The 18,032-nt window shown below is 31.8% G+C and overlaps 1 long non-coding RNA gene across 1 annotated transcript; it reads right to left on the bottom strand.

The window, feature by feature from the left end:
• Positions 1-9,058: 9,058 nt before the first annotated feature.
• On the bottom strand, positions 9,059-17,862 carry LOC139528298 (uncharacterized). The gene is made up of 2 exons (XR_011665564.1): positions 17,388-17,862; positions 9,059-12,988 (listed from the first exon to the last, which is right to left on the bottom strand). It is a non-coding gene; the product is annotated as an uncharacterized lncRNA (long non-coding RNA).
• Between the last annotated feature and the right edge of the window lie 170 nt (positions 17,863-18,032).

The raw sequence follows: 18,032 nt of genomic DNA, 5'->3' as shown, positions 1-18,032 counted from the left end.
GAATTGTGTCATTCGGCAATCCTCGGTAAAATCCGCTACTTGAGGGTACGGAATCGGCCGAGTTGAAACGAATGCGAATTGTGTGTTAAAGAATTTGAATGTTTGATCTGTTACGTAAAAGATTATTGAAAAGTTTCTTCTTAAGAGCGATATAAGGACATGGTGTGATTGCTAAACAGACGAGAATCCACCAGAGACCCATTGACGGTAGATGTTAGCAACTATATATCACAGTGTATTCAATATAAAAAGAATTGGCTTAACGTTATTTCAAACCACAAGATAGATACTTTTGCTGACGGCTGTATAATATAATTTTCATCCCAAGGGGTTGTTTTGCGTATGATTTGAATGTAACCTGTCTATAGAGGGTTAATAAAAAAAGATATAAGGTACAAAAACGTGCATTTCATATTGTAGCAATTCAGTAAGATATGATTTTATGTGGGTCATGGGTCAAATTAGAATATCCTCGATATCCTATCTTGGAAGTGACGACAATTAACAGAAAAAGATACAGATGAAATAATTGTACTAGTATAGATGATTTATATAACGTATGATTTCTTTTCTATAAGTCCTAGTGTTTTTTTTTAATAAATGCATTGAATGTATATGGGCTCATGTGTTAAAAAAACATACAAGGAAATGTGATTCAAAATGTACTTTTCATTTATATTACAGAGGTCCATTGGGTAAATGTGTTTACTAAGATATTACTACATCTTGATTGATGAAATGATTTATATTTTAACATTTGTTGAAGTTACGATACTAATCTGTAAATATTTAAACGTAATGATAATACATTTCGTACAAGGTTAGCTGATAATAAGGGAACGGGGAAAACAAGTACCATAAAAATAATGAATGTTGTATAAGACAAACAACGATTCTAAAAACATGAATGTTGTATAAGACAAACAACGATCCTGAAAACACATACTTAAAAAGGACAACACTAGCCACGCCAAAGTCCAATGATGTGTATGGTCAGTATAAAGAACACATACTATAACAATAATATCCCAACCAACCACCAAAGTCCAATGATGTTTATGGTCAATGTAAAGAACACATACTTAAAAAGGACAACACTAGCCACGCCAAAGTCCAATGATGTGTATGGTCAATATAAAGAACACATACTTAAAAAAAGGACAACACTAGCCAAATCAAAGTCCAATGATGTTTATGGTAAATATAAAGAACACATACTTGAAAAGGATAACACTAGCCACGTCAAAGTCCAGTGATGTGTATGGTCAATATAAAGAACACATACTTAAAAAAAGGACAACACTAGCCAAATCAAAGTCCAATGATGTTTATGGTCAATATAAAGAACTCATACTTGAAAAGGACAACATTAGCCACGTCAAAGTCCAGTGATGTTTATGGTCAATATAAAGAACACGTACTTAAACAGGACACCAATAGCTAAGTCAAAGTCCAATGATGTTTATGGTCAATATAAAGAACACATACTTAAAAAAAGGACAACACTAGCCAAATCAAAGTCCAATGATGTTTATGGTCAATATAAAGAACACATACTTGAAAAGGACAACATTAGCCACGTCAAAGTCCAGTGATGTTTATGGTCAATATAAAGAACACGTACTTAAAAAGGACACCAATAGCCACGCCAAAGTCCAATGATGTTTATGGTCAATGTAAAGAACACATACTATAACAATGATATCCCAACCAACCACCAAAGTCCAATGATGTTTATGGTCAATATAAAGAACACATACTTGAAAAGGACAACATTAGCCACGTCAAAGTCCAGTGATGTTTATGGTCAATATAAAGAACACGTACTTAAAAAGGACACCAATAGCTAAGTCAAAGTCCAATGATGTTTATGGTCAATATAAAGAACACATACTTAAAAAAAGGACAGCACTAGCCAAATCAAAGTCCAATGATGTTTATGGTCAATATAAAGAACACATGCTTAAAAAGGACACCACTAGCCACGCCAAAGTCCAATGATGTTTATGGTCAATATAAAGAACACATACTTAAAAAGGACACCACTAGCCACGCCAAAGTCCAATGATGTTTATGGTCAATATAAAGAACACATACTTAAAAAGGACAACATTAGCCACGTCAAAGTCCAATGATGTTTATGGTCAATATAAAGAACACATACTTAAAAAGGACACCACTAGCCACGCCAAAGTCCAATGATGTTTATGGTCAATATAAAGAACACATACTTAAAAAAGGACAATACTAGCCTCGCCAAAGTCCAATGATGTTTATGGTCAATATAAAGAACACATACTATAACAATGATATCCCAACCAACATTACAGAAAATTGAAGTAGAAAACTAAACGAACATAATGTGTTTTTCAAACAAGGGGTAATTTGAATGTAACTTGTCTATTATAATAGAGGGTTAATATAAAGACAAAAGGTACACAAACGTGCATTACATATTGTAGCAATTCAGTAAAATATGATTTTATGTGGGTCATGGGTCAAATTAAAATATCCTCAATCTCCTATATTGAAAGTGACGATACAGATACCAAATGTTTAGGTAAGGATTAAACTGTTACATACCTTTTCAAATGTCAACAACATCGAACCTAACACGTTTTGTTTAGGTTCTTCTTTCGACGCACTCGATCCACTATGTAAGATATACAAGTAAGAAACAAAGTTCAACAGCTACCTTTAGTTCCACTTTGTAAGGATAATGATGACAAATTATTTTCTGATCATAAAAATCAAATATGGTCTATGGAATAAAAAATAACAACTCTAGATTTTTAAATTCAATTAACGGTACAAATTTCTTTTCGCAAGATGCAAATGTGTTTTCAGAAATACTCGAGGCTTAAGAGATTATCTCATATGTATCTTTATCTTCGAATATATAGTCATCTGACATACAATGTAGAAAAAGGTCCGTGACTTGCTTACATTTTGTTATAAATCATATAAAAAAAGCATTCAACTTGTTTGTTCATGGAGAAAAAAAGACTTGATAATGTAGATCGCCCGTCCAAACAATTGAATGTTTGCAACCCCTTTATAACATGGGTATATCTATATAGTTATGACAACAGCTCATACATGTATAGAAGTAATACTATCAACGGAATTTATTTCACATGTTTCAACGTGCTTTTTTATTTATTTTTTCTTTCTCAGAAGCTTCAAATATTTTACGATGCATGCTTCAATTATAAGTTAATTTATATATGCATTGATATAGAACTGGCCCAACGAACATTTGATATCAAATGATAAAATTCACGAATATTCAATGGTTAGTTTAAAGATCCAGAAAATTTTGAATTATATTTGACCACACACATATTTGCATACTGAATAGATATATGGCGTTCATTATCACTGAACTAGTATATATTTGTTTAGGGGCCAGCTGAAGGACGCCTCCGAGTGCGGGAATTTCTCGCTACATTGAAGACCTGTTGGTGACCTTCTGCTGTTGTTTTTTCTATGGTCGTGTTGTTGTCTCTTTGACACATTCCCCATTTCCATTATAGACATAATGCAACGTTAATTTACAGGTGGATTGAACATAAATTATACGAAATAAACTGCAATCGTTTATTAATAGATTAATAGATAAGTAAAATTACTTTGTTTAAGAGTTGGGTGCAGTAATTTAAAGAGAACACTATTTATAGATAAGAATGACACAACCGTATAGCAGTGGGAACATGCGCTTCGCGTTGATATAAATAGACAAGAATAAAATTAAGTTCGGGATACGGTCTAAAGGTTACACCCTGATAAGCATGACACTACTGTATGACTATATAGTATTAAAGGTTGGACTTTGCGTTGGTACAGCAAAGCATGACACTACTGTGGGAAAGCACGGTCTTACAGGCTACACTTTGCGTTGACACAGATAAGAACTATCGTACTTTAGAAATGCGGCTCTTTGAGGTAAATCCTTAACCTATCACTGCTGCTGATACCTTGCGCATGAAATTTCGTACTTGGCATGATTTAAATTGTACATTAAACATGACGGTTGTTGTCTATTCGTTTGATGTGCTTTTTTCATTTGATTTTGCCATTTGATTTAGGAACTTTCCGTTTTGAATTTTCGATGGATGGATTTTGAATAATGTACTAATATATTTATTTCTCGATGAAAACAATAATCATATATAACCTGTAAACCTATCTAAAAAGATATGCTGTTTTTCATTTGGAAAAAACTATTTTTCTTATATCTTTGGAATTTCATACTAATACTAATACGGTTGTAAAAGTCCTGTGCACGTATACATCCATTAAATGACTGAAATAGCACCTAAAAATAGTTCCTTACGCGATCAAAATCTATATATTATATATATTTATTTATTTATAACACATGATTGCAACTGGTTTTTAAACAACAGCACTGAAAATTTTCAGTTTCTTATTCCGTTGTAATGTTTTTGTATATTCAATCAATAGCATGACTTTGTGTAATCAATCGAAAAAAAATTTCTGTATAATTCCATTTCATTAAAAGACGTGAAAAATAATATTTTGAATCTTATAAACGGAGTTAATTCAAATGTTAATTTTTGTAAGTAATTAATTACTTAATACAATATAAAGCAAACCAAATATTCAGAATTATCTTCTCGACATGAATAAAGGTTATTGCGTGTTTTGAAGCACATCCATTATTCTACATCTCTAATCTACAAAATAATTACAAGATTACATGTCATCGACTACCTACAGTGCATGTACAAATACAATTGCAAATGGAAATGGGGATGGTGTCAAAGAGACAATAACCCAACCAAAACAGAAATCAGCCAAAGGCCACCAAAATATATTTCTCTTACTTTTTTAATAAAGATTCTGAGGTATCCTCTAAATAATGGACTGTACCATTATAAATTGAAAGTTCCAAGGGTGTTGAATCGGTTGCTTAACAATCACCAAATGAAATGTTTACTATAAAGAAAAAGGGCGCATTTATTTGGTTCAATAACAGGGTCAAGATATAGATTTGTCAAATCCTGCGGGAGATTGAATATTATTGATTAATTTGTTGTTTGATTAACGCCCAGTGGCAAATATTTCATGCATAATTGAATATCATAGAGTATTTACCAAATTCTTAAAACATAAACCAGCAACGTTTCAATATTATAAAAATCATATATGTTTTTGTAGTTCGATGCCAACCAAATTTCCTAGATTTATATCAGAATACAATTAAAAAGAGGTTTACTTCCATAGTACGTTAGTGATCATAATTAAGAACTTCTTTTTTTTTAAATAGCCTAAATGCGAAATAAATCTAGAGACAAAATGCAGTACATCTTTCCTCGAAATCATTTACTAGTCGATTCTTTGATTAACTGATGCAAGATGGCAACACACAGGCTTTCTACACAGTAAGTTTACAACAGGTTCTGTCCAAGGTGAACTTTGCTTGAGGAATCAAGTTTCAACTTGTTTGCCTTTTTCTATTATTTACATTTTTGCCGATTATTTTCCCCTCTACAAACCCCATTGAGGTCTTTCTAGAATTTTAAAACTTCGGTGTGTTGACAAAAGTTGAATACAGTTATTATCCTCATAACAGCTTTGAATAACAAGAACACTTGAATTTCAACATCTTCGTTAGCAAAGAGTTACGATTCACTCCCCTCCTCTTGAGACAACCCTTGACTAGCGAAGATGGAATTTGAAAAGAAACTCTATAATTAGAACATGTTACTATCCAAGACTTTGAAGTGTTGACGACAAAAAAATGGAATCGTCGCGTTGGTCACTTTGTCTGGGCCATCCATCTGTGTCAATAACTTGGATAAGATCAATATGTATTACAAAAAGTTATGAAAAATACTGTAACACAAATGCAAGTGACAACAATGATAGACTTAAAGTCATTAAAATATATAGACAGTTGAGCAAATTGATTTATAAAGTGCAACACTTTCAAGTCATTGAAATGTCTGTGTGTGGTTACGGGTTTCTTAAATTACAGGATCAATCGGTTTATGATCTATATAAAAGTCTTGTACTTGAACCTATATTATCTAAGTGTGTCTGTAAGACTATATGACTTTGTTATGACTCAGAGAATCACTGTCCGTTATCTGTTTTAGAATTCTCTATCATAACTTAAGACCAATTATTGGAGAATTGATAGATTTTCTTGTAATTTCAATGGGTGTAAAAGCGTTAACCGAAGCCCATGTTGTATAAAACAAAAATCGTTTATATTACTGCTAACTTAAAATCGACGATTTTTAATAGTTTTCAATCGAAATATATTCCTTCTACAGAAAATGAAAAAGTTCGAAAAATTCCAAGAAATGAAAAGAAATTAATAGCTTGTACCTGAACCGTTAGTAATCATTGGTTATTCCTTTTGAAAAGTTTGTATTCTTGGTTTCGAGTTTCCACGATACATTTGTATTTGAGTGTTTGTACATACTTTCAAAAACATATAAAATTGAGAAAAGAAATGGAGAATGTGCCAAAGCGACAACAACCCGACCATAGAGCAGACAACAGCCGAAAGCCACCAATGGGTCTTCAATGTAGCGAGAAATTCCCGCACCCGGAGGTGTCCTCCAGCTGGCCCCTAAACAAATATGCATACTAGATCAGTGATAACGGACGTCATACAAAACTCCAAATTATACACAAGAAACTAAAATGAAAAATCATACCAGACTAACAGATAGAGGCCAGAGACTTCTGACTTGGGACAGGCGCAAAATTGCGGCGGAGTTAAACATTTTTTTTTAGATCTTAACCCTCCCCCTATACCTCTAGCCAATGTAGAAAAACAAACGCACAACAACACGCACAGTAAAACTCAGTTTAAAAGGTGTCCGAATCCGATGCATACCAAACATTGTACACATTTAGGGGTAAGTATGCTGTTGATTGATATCCACACCATTTTTGTCTTGTCTTATTTTCATCATACTAAAGAGTTACCGTCTATGGTTTCGATTATTTTTAACAAAGGTACAAATTAATGCCATTTTGTTTGTAATGTCATGCCTTTAAGATTTTGGATTCCATAGTAAAATAAGAACACTTTCAACTCGCATCTAACTCAAGCAACATGAATTTGATCTTTTACATCGAGATATGTACATGAGGTCTCATTTGATATCATTGTCCAAATTTTATGCAACGTCAGTGTACATAAGACGGTTACAACAATGTCAGCGTTACCACTTTGAAGTTAGTATTTTTTTTTTAAAGCTAAGTCTTTCGTACTTAAAGACGTACAATTTGGCGAACATAATGATGGTTATTTTCGGTACAAGAGCGGATTTATTTACGTTGAGTATGTATCTTCCTCCTTGTTTTAATTAGAGAAACGAGTTACTCATGCTTCATCCTAAGTGGCACTATTTTGCTTTACAACAGCGAAAGGAGACGGCTACTTAAGAAGACAAGTTGTTCACATATTTTAACAAGAGTCACTTACATATATATAGTATAAACTTGAAACGACTTGCCAAACACAAATCTCCATCGGAAACACTTGTATATGTTCACTTTAAAGGATTCCTAATACTGCATTTTATTTCTGTATTTGGCCACGTACTTACTAGTACCTATCTTTATCATGATGTTTGTGGTTTTTTTCATCATTTTTAGACATTATCGGCATATAGTGATCGATACAACTGGAATTGTCATATCAAAAGCTTATTATAATAAAATAGAGAACGGATATTGGGAATATGTCAAATAGTGAAAAACCCGACCAAAGAACAGATGATAGCCGAAGGCCACCAATGGGTATTCAACGCAGCGAAAAAGCGCCCGGTTGTAGGCCCAGGTGGATAAAAAAAATAATAAATGCAGTGCAGCCTAGTTAAACTTGCAATGTGTTAGAATTTATAACTTAAGACAGGCATATAAAGTATGTACCAACTGACTGTCAATAATTCAATACGCGTCACTAATAAGGAGTATTTATCGTTGTGGGTTATGTTTGTTGTGTTCTAGTGTTTGTAACGATATATATCGTTTGCTTATCATTATTTGTATACATTTACCTTCGATATCTGTGATTATATAGATGTGAGGAATTCATATAGAGATATAAGAAGATGTGGTATGAGTGCCAATAAGATAGCTCTCCATCCAAGTCACAATTTGTAAATGTAAATCAATATAGGTCAATTACGGTCTTCAACACGGAACATTGGCGCACACCAAACAGCAAGCTACAAATGACCTCAAAAATAACTAGTGTAAAACCATTCAAACGGGATAACAAACGGTCTAATCTATATAAAAAACGAGAAACACATCAACAAACAATTGCAACGGGTTTAAACGTTTTAGTGGTACCAAACCTTCACTCTTAACTGAAACAATAGTTTAACATCACAACATAGAAAGACACACTATAAAGTATCAATTGAAATGGCTTAACTCCCTATGTTTATCTGTCCTTTGACTTTTTTGTTCACTTTATTTTGTCGAATTTTGTCAATTGTGAACCCTGGTTCTTAACCAATCAAAATATTGTATTCCTACTCGAAAGATTTTTTGGTGAATGATCAGATAAAAAAATGATTACTTTAACTATCAATTGTACAATTGATTGATGTTGGGATCTTAACGTCCAGTGGCAAATATTCCATGCATAATCAGGAGTACAAATTGGACAATATAATGATATTATTATCAAGAAATGTGGTCCGAAATGCTCCCTCTTTTATATTTATGTATTTATTGTTGTTTGCTGAACGTGCAGTAGCAAGTATTTAAAGTATACTCAGAACAATAGCCACCTGTCAAAGTAAATATAAATATATCGCTATTGAATAAGTCACTAAATATTTTCGGGATATAAATATAACGGGAGTGTAACAAGTAAATTAATCAAAGGACATGAAGGATATACGTCATGAAACTAACAAAACAAGTACCAGAATAGACATCAAGAGATCAACGCAATTCATTCTAGATGCCTTTTCTGCAGATTCATCGACCTTTGATCAGTACCTTTGACCCATGCGCACAAGATCCGTGAAGATCGTATAAATTAAACAATAAATTGTTTTAATTGTTTTAATAATTTTACAAAAGTCATTCTCTCACTTCTATAAATATCTGATTTGCAACAAAAATTAAAATAAAAAAATTAAATAACGCATAAATAATTCAAAAAAACATTGGCACCATATTCAACGCATGACAAGAAAAATGTGTCGAGTTCCGACCCGTAATTCTACTAAATACAACATCATTTAGGAACCGTCTCAAAATATGATCTTTTCGAACAGACGACATAATGAAAATGTCAGAAAATTTGAAAAAAGTGACGATTAAAGGGCGATAACTTGGATTTGAATTCTATTACCGCCAAGCTAAAATAAAAGTATGAAAACATTTGATATCAAGACTATTCTCTTAATATTTTATGATATCAATGAAAACGGAATATTTTGAAACAGTTCCCGTGGGTCTCACTCTTCGCTCAATCACAAGGCTTGACAAATCCGCCCCAAAATATAGTTCAAAACAATGCTTAATACTGATACTAGTACTCAAAATCAATAGCACTTAAAAATAAAACCGAATGCTTGATTGCACCAAATGATTTGCTATCGGGATTTGCCATGCCTAAATTTTAGTACATTTATAACAATTTTAATGTCTTCATGGACATAAACAATGCTGGCATCTGTCCAGTTATTATGCTTTGAATTTGCATAAAGTTAATTAGAGATCTCTAAGTGAAAAATTCGTCAAACACTTGAAATTTCTATCGCAAAAAAGTATAAAACATAATCAAAATAATTTAAACGGTGGAATAAAATGTTAATCTGTTGATTTAATTATTATCAAGTTGGTGTTTAAGTTTCATGCTTTTTCTCAATTTTTGATATTAGAAACCTGAATATCTTCAAAGATTCTTTCCCCTTTGAGCATTTTAAAGTTCAAGTATTTCACGAATCTTTCATAACAATTTATTATACACCCAATTTTTCGGTGTTTTTCTTCTATGCTACTTTGTGAATCGGGGTTTATGATGTTGCATTCTTTACATTAATACTTGCATATGATTGAACTCGACTAAAAAGCTAATTTCATGAAAAATATAATGTTAAGGCCGAAATAAAATAAAAATATTTGCGTTTAGTTACCATACTTCCCCTAGTTTGACACCTAACAATTCTTACCCTAAAATTTGTATTGTCTCTTCTTATAGTAAAGTTTGACAAAATTGCAAGTCTCCCTATGTATAAAAAAAAAGCAAAATAGAGGAAATTCCAACAATTTATATACATTTAACATTTTCTTGAGGAGGGAACCCTAAACGCACATATTTTTATTATTTTTAAATTAGGGCCTATCATACATATCAACTACATGACAAGTTTATCTCTAACTAAAGATACATGATTGCTTTCTATAATTTTGGAAAACACATGTATTCCATATCAAATTATCATTATATATTCGAAATTGAAATATAATTTCTCTAAACTAAATTATCAAGCATTTCCAAAAATTCATTTTTCATAAATGTTTTAACTACAGCAAGTTTTAATTTTTGAATTCATAATGCACTAGATATACCTTTAATACCCTGAATAATCGTATAATAAACATTATATTCTACCGCACCTTACCATGCATATAATGTTAAATTCTAAACACATGTGTATCACTGATTCCTGAAATATTGCTTGCTTATATTAAAACAGAAAATGATTAAAAATAAATAAATTGGTCGTTTCAGAATTAAAAGTAGTATGGGTAAAAAATTTCAAAATCGTAAATGAAAACGTTGTGATAAGTAAAAGGCGTCCGAAACAATGGAAATTCAGTCAACGACGAGACGTTATTTCAATTTTGGAGTACGTAGAAAGAAATTGCCCATGTTCCTATTTAGATTATGAAACGACCAATCAAAATATTATTTTCTCTTTAAAGAAATGTTTCTTGTCCATCCCAAGTCAAAACATGAACCTGAAATTTGTACAAGCCTAACAAAAACTTGAAACTTTAAAAAATCAACCAGGTTAACAAGCAACACTTCAACAGTGAAGTCAAGCTATTTTACAAAACATTCAAAGAAAGATAACTCTATTTAGCAAAACAACTCGAAAGTTTGAAGGAAACACTTGTCGGTCGAGTTTATTCTTTAAAACTCGAATAACTAGTACTGTAACAACTCAATATCATCACAAATTAAAACAATCATTTTGACAGGCTGATTTGTTCATTAACACCTATTTATTTATTCATCTTTTTTTACAAGTTAATTTATATGATTAACCTCAATGTACGTAAAATCTGTGCACGCTGCCTTTATTTTGAGAAATGTTAACCTATAGTTTTAATGGTTTCCTTCAATGTTACCAGTAACCTGCTATTTATTTCTCTACGTTCTTTAAAATATTTACACTTCTCTTTACTATTGTTTAAATTTACTTAAATTAAGTTATTTCCGAAATACTAATCTACTCAGAGACTATTTGAAAACGAGCTAGTCTCAAATAAAATCTGGAGACAATTCAGGACTTAACAAAAGTTCTCTGAGCCTTCCGTTTTCAATTCATTTACCTTTGAATAACTGGCATGTTTTAAATGAAAAGTTATGCTTGTTTTGTTTTTCCCCCTTATACAAGAAAAAGCGGATATTTAGTGAATGTGTCACATTCGGAATTACTAATTCTACAAGCATACCATTATCACTTACACTGACGATGAAGCAGCCAATTTGGCTTTGTAATGATGAAATACAACATCGAGGTGGGCTTATTTATAGATTAAAATCTCGTATTTAACGCATTTTCTATTTTTAAAAATCAATAACAAAGGTGTATATATTTACGAAATACATTTTTACAAAAATAGCTTGGATCGTATCCAAAATCACAAAATATCAAAGTCATAAAGGCATGCCATTAGGTGCATTTACAGGATGAAAATGTCATTGAAATAATGAATAATACAAAGAAGTAAATTAAAAAAGTACGATTTGCATAAAATTAATTACATATAATAAATTGAAATGAGCAATTTCATTTTTGTTGAGATCAGCTGACTTAATTATGTATAAATGATATTTGGAAATGTTGATGTTTATGAAAAGTGTCGCAGATCAATAAATCAATAATGTTGTACAAAATCTAGTTCAAGTTTTTTTTCTAAACATAGATGTATAAATCCAAATATAGTATAGGCTTATGTACGCTTCATTTAGATAAACAGTATTATCTCTTTAATAGCGGTTTCGGCAATAGTAAATTGTGTATTAAAAAAATCAAATTCATGTTACAATAAGACAAATTTAAAGAAATGTTATTAAATCAAAGTTTCTATTGTTTCATAAATATGAACCAATAAATAGGCACTTAAAAGACAGACAGTTTCATATTAATAAATAAAGATTTGTTCTCAAAAAAGAAATAACAACTCTTATATTGCTGATGATAATTAATATTGCATAAATCGACTGCTCACCGAACAGACGCATTCCTTTGGAAAAATGAATTAATGTTCATGACATTCTAATTAAAACTATTTTATCGCACTTTTCCAACACAGCTTGCGGTATCTCTCTTGTGTATGAGATGAATAAGACGATATTGAACTAAGGAATGCATCCAGTGATTGTAGATCGTCTAACAAAGAAAAAATCAATTGGTCGATAACGATGTCAATACTCTGTTAGGGAAAACCCCTTTCCAGGTCCATGTACACTGGAAAATCCTACAAACAGTAGACTTGGAAAAACCTTTTACCTGCACCATTTCCATTGATGATATATATCTGATTGTCATGGAATCCACTACTTCCGGTCTTTCCAAAATCACAATATAGTACCAAAGCGCGTTGGAATTTCCGGTACAAATTACTCATGTCAGGTGATACTCTGAATCAGTCATTTTCCCCATGTTGTATATAAAGTTTTACTTATATAACTTCAATGTTTAACGATTATTGAACTTCGGGTAACAGATGTATAAATCTAAAATGAAAAGAAATACATTTGATATTTTTAATTTCCATACAACATAAGTGTGATTTTAATTATAAAAGTGCATTCCATACTTCAGGGTCAATAAACAAAGTGTCCTAAAGTATTTGAGTGTAACCTATTTGTTCTATTTAAGGCATTACAAAATATCGTGTTCATTAATATATGCATGTAATTTGTCAATAACTTTAAGTCTATGTCTAGAATGTCTTCAAGAGATGAAAAATAACAAAGGCGAACACAAAACTTAAAAAAAGAAGGACTTGCAAATTTGAATGGATAAAATCATGAAAAAAGAGTGTTAAACAACATTTTTAAAATTCAGTGCTTGCTTATGGGTGGATTTTGTTTTTATATGTTGATCAACTTTCTGCTGCTCTTTTTCTCTCTCTCTGCTTTCAGTGGCGACAAGGGGAGAAGGGGTGCAAAGATATATTTGTTTAGATTGCGAAAAATAAACCTCGACAAGTGTTACCCTTTTGACATTTTATACCCTAGAATAAGAAGTAGAAAACGATGAAGCAGAGACTTGGCATTATTCTCCTGATGTAAATCGCAATTGTTTTCTCAAGAAATTACATTACCAAATTTTTTAGTATTGTGGTAACTCCAAATATTACAAATTCGCTATCAGTAAAACAATCACTTATTATATATCATAATCTTTACGCTTTCTACGACAATTATATATACAACGATTATTCATATGTATTTGCAATAATTTACAAGCTAAATATTGAGACATGTTCAATGCTAGTTTTCACTGGGTTTGTTTCTTTTCAATTTAGCAAAACAGGTCTCTGAATACAACACACGTTTTAAGGTAAAAGGGTATTTTTTTCCCAGAAACGAGTGTTGGTAACATTTAAGATATGTTACTGCATTAATTAATACAGTTCAGATTATATATCGTTTTTGAACCGTGTTTCAAAAAAACAACTTTTGATCATAAATATTCTTAAAAGAATACTGTCCGCATAACCGATCAAAATAGAACTGTATATACATATTTAGAGTTAAGTATTTGAATAACACATGCGCTTATTAGCGTCTTAATTCCTTTAGCGTCGATATAAACCACATATGCGCAAAAGTGTAAGAAAAAAAAGTTTTTGATCAAAATAGGTAGCGTTTTTTGTTTTACAAAGAGTTATCACTCAGAGGCGTAGATTTGTGTGCTTTTAACAAAATTTAGGCATAGTAGATATGCACCAGTTGATCCGGTCCTGTAACGCGTTCAAACAGAACGCAGATACTAGTAACAGTTTGCAAATGCATTTCCTCCATCAAAAGTTTCATTGTTATGACATGAAGGTATATTAAAGGTACATTTGTCTGATAACAAGACATTTAATATTACCAACACCTGTTTGCAATACACATTTATAGCATCTATATCGTTCAGGTAATTTTAAGTTCAATATAATTATCTATACTGGTGTCTAGACAAACACTCATTGACACAATGGCACAAATAACTAAGAAATTGTTGTATATATACAAAAGATTTTATGTAAAGGAGTTAGAAATGATACATGTAGCTTGAGTTTATAGATGTAAAGGGTAAACAAACATCGACAAAACACAGTTGAAAGTCTATATCACAAACAAAAGTGGATCACAGGTAGATACAGTAATATGTTGTAACGAGTACAATATCATTAAAGTTAGAGTGTTCACGTTGTCCCATTACGTGTAGGTTTTTCGCGGCGTAAACTTCAATAAAATTTTATACAGCAGTGTATAGCTAAAATGATTTTAAGTCACTAACAGCTCGTAAAATTTAAATGTTGTGCAACGTCTTTTCACGTATTGCTAGCCTAAAATCATCTCATCAAGACACCACGTACAAGGAGAACAAAATACATGATGAATAAAAACTCTTTTCACCGTGTAAAGCAGGATTTGCAGATATTAGTTCCTTATAGTTTGTAGATTCAATGGAAAAATTAGTATGACACACTGTTAAAGTCTTATTCTGACGAAATCTAATTATAAAACATTTTATACATATCTATAAATCATATCAATATTTTAAGGAAAGTGTGAAATATCCAAACGGTAGGACCCTCAAAACTAAAATCTACCAGATATCTGATTGAAAATCATTGGCATGGGTTTTCACAAGGTATTCAAACACAAAACTTCCTTAAATAGTGGCGGATCCACAGGGGAGTCCGGGGGGGGGGGGGGGGGGGGGGGGGGGTAAAACCCGCTTTTTTTTTTGGACGATTAATGCATTTGAATGGGAGCATTTAGTTCGACCCCCCTTTATCCTGGGTTGGGAATCCCCTTTTTAAAATGGTTGGATCCGCCCCTGATAAAGGACTAGAAATACCAGAGAGTTTTCGAATAATATCCAAAACCTTTTAAACTGGTTTCTTTTTAATTCCTTGCATCCTGCGAACAGTAAAAGGCACATAAAATCTATTGAATTACAGAGGAAGGTTTATCTAAATATAAAATAAAAGAAAAAGAAAAACAATCCTCGAAATCGGATTGAAATGAAAGGCTTAATATTAAAAATATAAAACCTCTGTTCAGATGCTTAACATTCCTCAATCCAGTTTTCAACGTCCATTATTTCGTGGTCGTTCTAAATTGCCGAAATGACAAAACAAATCAGATCGCTTAAACTTCATCATATTGTATATATATATATATGCATTATTGCCATAGTATAGTACCATTTACTAATGACACAACTATACATCTACAGTATATAAATGACAGACAGGCGAGGCTTATCCCTGATAGAGATATGTCTCGTCTGTATATAAATCTAAGAGCATAGATACACCCATCCCCACCCCTGACCCCCTTAATTTGCCTCTGCATAAGAAAAATAGTTAGCAGAAGCCTTTACCTTAGAATTATTCTGATAAATGGTTTAGGCAGTTCAGCAATTGATTATGCCTTGGCATCATTAAATGAAAAAAAGTCTGTACAAATAAAAATTAAAAGTTCAAAAAGTATACAACTTGCGTATATCTTTAGTTTTAGTGATGACGTATCGTGGGAAAGAATTGGATTGATAGCAGATCAAGGTCATAGATATGTATTCTTATTCACGTGTCTTCAAAACACGCACGTGCATTAGTAAACAACAAAGAAGCAATATTTAGAACCGCTGTAACATTGCCTCTATGTCAAGTGATTCACCATACCTGAGAAAATGACCTATCATAAGGCTTATGTAAATAGTACAGACATATACAGATGACGATCTCCAGGGGGTCCTTTGTTTCTGTATTCTTTAATTTTGTAGGGCATTTTTCTTTATTCTTAATTTTTTTTATCCTTCTATTATTCACTTTTCTTAATTTTATGGGACTGTATTTCTCTTTTATATTTATTTGACCCATTTTTCTGCAGAATTGGCCTACTGAAAACCCCATCTAGACCCTCACAGATTGTAATGTGTAAATGTAATAGGTGCAAAAAGGTATACACCAGGTATCGTGAACTTTGATCTTATGTCTTTTAGAACATGAATTGGCTTGTAAACACCTGGACCAGATTTCATCCATTTGTTATATATAATACAACATATTAGTTGTCATGCTTATCTCGAAATTTCGCACATGATCTTTTTTATTATAGCACATTAAATTCATATTGATAGATGCATTAATTTGATGCCAATTGCTTTATCTATGCGGAGTTTTCAACACAAAAGTCATTATTCTTAATCATTACCAATTATATATGTTATATAATTTGTCAAATTACATTTATCAAATTTCAACAATCAATTTCTCTCGTTTATTGTCATGTAATGGACACAAATGTTTGAACAACAAATAACTACTTGATGCAGAAATAATGTGCATAAAAGATCATCAAACTCAACCGTGATGCACTTCATAAATAGACTTTGAACCATCAATTTTATATTTACGACAACAAAGAAATCATGTTATTGACATTTAGTCAAGAGTTTGACACTAAAACTGTTATACTTAAGTACTTTATCTGAAGTGATTATTATGAGTACAGAAGAACGTGACAAAGATATTTTAAAATTGACGGACACTGTCATACAATAGTAACATTTATCTAAAGCCTTTTAAAAATCATTTACGTAAAAAAAAGCAAATTCATTTGCATTTGCATTCAGGATTTATCTGTATTGTTAAAATGTAAATATAATTCTACAATGCTTATGTTTTCAATGTCTACCCCGGCTTATATCCAGCTTAATTTTAAGCACTGCAACTTATTAAGATCGTTGCCCCGTACCACCCCCCCCCCTTTTTTTCGCTTTTCCCTCACCCCCACACTTTCATGTATGTGAGATACGTGTATACACACAGAACAAAGTAAGGGCATATATGCTTTTTTCAGTTGTTTTTTTATTGTTGTTAAATAGTTGAGAGATAAAATTTACCTGGAATGTTTCTTCAAATTTCCAACCAAACAATATGTATAATATGTATACAAAAATACAGTATATTCACAATTTTTTCCCGCACATTTTCATTGACTATCCATGGCGAATGACCCTCATTTTGCGCAGTTGAGTAATAATCGTTCATTTCATCGCCTATGACTCGTAAAGATCTTCCAACAAATTCAGGATATATTTGTTGTGAACTATCTTCCATTGTTTTTAGCCATTACATTCGTCAACATTTGTTTCTATGTCTGCTTCTGTCACATTTCCAACTTCCCGCGTGTCAAAACCAAAACATCATTTGCATATAAAAACAAACAAAGCCACGTGCATGGGAGAGAAATTTAACAATATGCGTCATTTCTTTTTCTATATATACTGATTCGTCATTATCGTAACCATAGAGATAAGCCGTAACAAGCTTCTAACAAGAAAGTGTGTCGCATGTCGAGACTATTTTTACAACATTAGACCATGATGCAATGTTAAATTTTTAATAGATGTTGGTTTAAGTTTTCCAAAGTGACCTAGTTCTATATTTTCATCGTTGCAGTTAATTGATATGCAGTTAGATCAATAAGTTTTAATATTACATGAGATGACTCACAAAAGGCATTAAGAAATTTACTTTGTTCGTTT

The sequence above is a fragment of the Mytilus edulis genome, chromosome 6 (assembly GCF_963676685.1).
Source record: "Mytilus edulis chromosome 6, xbMytEdul2.2, whole genome shotgun sequence".
Lineage (NCBI taxonomy): Eukaryota > Metazoa > Mollusca > Bivalvia > Mytilida > Mytilidae > Mytilus > Mytilus edulis.
Note: the sequence above shows the minus strand (reverse complement) of the source record. Positions and strands in the feature narration are given on the sequence as shown.